The sequence below is a fragment of the Cryptomeria japonica genome, chromosome 9 (genome assembly GCF_030272615.1).
Source record: "Cryptomeria japonica chromosome 9, Sugi_1.0, whole genome shotgun sequence".
Classification (NCBI taxonomy): Eukaryota; Viridiplantae; Streptophyta; class Pinopsida; order Cupressales; family Cupressaceae; genus Cryptomeria; species Cryptomeria japonica.
Window position 1 is genome coordinate 315,649,721 of NC_081413.1, and position 3,154 is coordinate 315,652,874.

The following is a 3,154-nucleotide window of genomic DNA, read 5'->3' on the forward strand; positions in this document are numbered from 1 at the left end:
CTCAAATTTCTTCCCTTTACGCTGAAGAGAAGTAATAGGATGAGCGACTCTAGAGAATCCCTCAACAAAGCGTCGGTAATAACCTGCTAAGCCCATGAAGCTCCTAACCTCTGTCACACTAGTTGGCGCTGGCCAATCCATAATAGCTCTGATCTTGGATGGGTCTACTGAGATCCCATCACCGAAAATAACGTGCCCAAGGTACTTGACCTCTGATCGAAAGAAAGCACACTTTGACAAACTGCCAAACAACTTATTGTCCCGCAAACACTGCAATACCTATCTCAGGTGCTCCTCATGCTCCTTCTCATTCTGAAAAATATATCAATATATCATCGAGGAACACAATCACAAAGTGGTCCAGAAATGTGCGGAATACCCCATTCATGAGGCTCATGAAAACAGCTGGAGCATTCGTAAGGCCGAATGGAACCACAGTGAACTCATAGTGGCCATATCTATTGCGAAATGCGGTCTTGTGGATATCGCTCTCCACTATTCTCAGCTGATGGTATCCTGACTTCAGATCAATTTTGGAAAATACTTTGGCACCCTGAAGTTGGTCGAATAAATCATCAATTATGGGCAAGAGATATCGGTTCTTGATGGTTACTTTGTTCAACTGACGATAATCCATGCATAATCAGAGAGATCTATCCTTCTTCTTCACGAAGATGACTGGTGCACCCCAAGGGGATATGCTAGGATGAATGTGACCCTTTTCTAGGAGTTCCTCAAGCTGCATCTTGAGCTCATTAAGCTCATTTGTGGTCATCCTATAAGGTGCTCTAGAAACTGGCTCAGCTCCTGGTACAAGGTCTATATGGAAGTCAATCTCTTTGCAAGGCGGCATACCTGGTAACTCTGAAGGAAACACATCTGAAAATCCCTTAAGGATAGGATGGTCATCAATCGATGTTTCTTTTTCATCCTCTTCCTCTCTATCACTGATGGTGATGGCAATAAGCTGACATCCCTTCCGCATGCTCCACTTAAGCTGCATTGCGGAAATCATATGGAGAGACACAGGTCTCTGAATCCCTGCGATAACTATGGGCGAACCATGATCATCCTCACACTTGATCTTTTTCAGGCGGCAATCCATCTTGGCTTTGTGGGCATAAAGTCAATCCATGCCAAGTACGATACCATAAGATCCAAGTGGTGTCACTCTAAGGTCTACTAAAGTGGTGGTCTTGCCAATCTACAGCTGACATGCCCTAACCTTTGATTCCATTGACACTCTAGCCCCTGAAGCTAACTCCACTTCCCAACTGACACCCTGTCTAGTTGCCACTAGCCCGCAATGCTCCACAACCAATGGAGATATAAAGGAGTCAGTAGCTCCTGAATCAAATAAAATAGATACATTGTTACCTTTGATCATACCTGCAGCCTCGATGACCGTGGTCTGGTGCTCAGCCTGGCGGTTGTCAACCGCTGCGAATACTCTATGGGACCTACCCATATCACCAACTGTAGGCTCTGAAGCGGCCATCCACTGATTTCCTGCCATCTGACCCTGAGGGAAATCCCTCAGCATATGCCCCATGGCTCCACATGTAAAGCAAGCACCGCGTGCCTGACACTGGGTGCCCTGAGGCCTAGAGAAAGCTTGTCCCTCTATCCTGCTAGATCCATTGTACCCACCCCTGGAGGACTATTGAGTCCTCGCCGGAGGTGTGTAAGGCACCTGAGCTCTCTGATCTTGCCTCTGACCCTGAGACTGCCACTGCTTGGGCTTTACGGCCTGCTGATACTGTGGAGGCTTCTGCCTCTGGTTCTATTGTGACTATTGCGGAGGAGGGGGTTTGGAGAACCCCTGTGAGTTTCTGTTATTACCCTTCCAATGGGGTTTCTGAAATCCATATGTCTGGGGTGTAGGGTTTCAGTTCTGGAACCGATCCCTAGTATCTTGTGGTCTGACCTGAATCTCCTCTGCTATCAGTACCTTCTCCACAGCAACCCGAAGGCTCCTTGGAGTAGACATCCTCACTGGTCCTACTATACCGACATTCAACCCTCTGATGAAATGGTTAACGAGAAGTTTCTCATCCTTTAGATAGTCCACGTATGGCAAGAGCTCAAAGAATTTTCTCTCGTACTGGGTCACTGAGAGACCCTTTTGCTGGAGGTCATGGAACTCGTCTATCCTACGTTGTCTGTAATGTTCTAACAAGTACCTGTCCCTGAACCTCTCTGTAAATATCTCCCATGTGAGAGTATCAGGGACTAAACCACACTTATATTCCTCTTATCTCCACCATGTGGAGGTCATTCCTCTCAACAGATGGACTGCTACACGTGCCTTTAGATTACTCTCGTAAGAGTGCAATGCAAAGCACCTCTCAAGGCTCAAAATCCAAGCCTCAGCTTCTACCCTGTCGGTAGATCCACCAATTGATGGTGGCTGGAGGCGCATAACCTCCCTGATAAGATCCCCTAGCTCCCGATGAGCTCTCTCATAATACACTACCTCTGCCCCTAGAGGTGGTCCTCGTAGGTGCCCAGACTCTAGCTCATTCCCACCTTGACTCTCTATGGGAATAGGAGGTGGACTCTTGCTCCGTTCCCTATCAGTCGATCTATGACTCCCTGAGTTTTGATTTTCAACATGATGATCCCCGACTGGAATCCTATCCTGGACTATACCAATTAGGTTCTAGATTGCTTCTAAGAGATTTTGGTTTGGGTCAACTAGTTGTTCGGGAGGAACCTCTGGGTTCACTTCTGGAACCGATTCCTCCCTATCTACCTCTTCGCGTGCTATGCGTACACGCCTAGGACCCCTTCCGCTCTTGCGAGCTTGTCGCATAGTCGGAGGCAACCTAAGAGAAAAATAAAATAAAATAAATTAAATAACTAATTTCTTTAAAAAAATATTTAATTAATTAAATTTAAATATCCTAGAAAATCAATATAATAAAATTAATTAAATAATTAAAGCGAAACGTAATGGAGAAAGGTTCCTAGTGTTGGAAACTTGGCTCTGATACCAAAATGTCATGCCCAAAATTTAGGGCAAGAACGGAATAAATTTTTCTTTTAAAATCACAGCTTAAAACATTAATTTGACAAAAATAAGATGCTATAACATGTTTTGTGTTAACTATGTTTAGAGTTAACTTTATCTACTAGCTCAAGTAATCAAAAT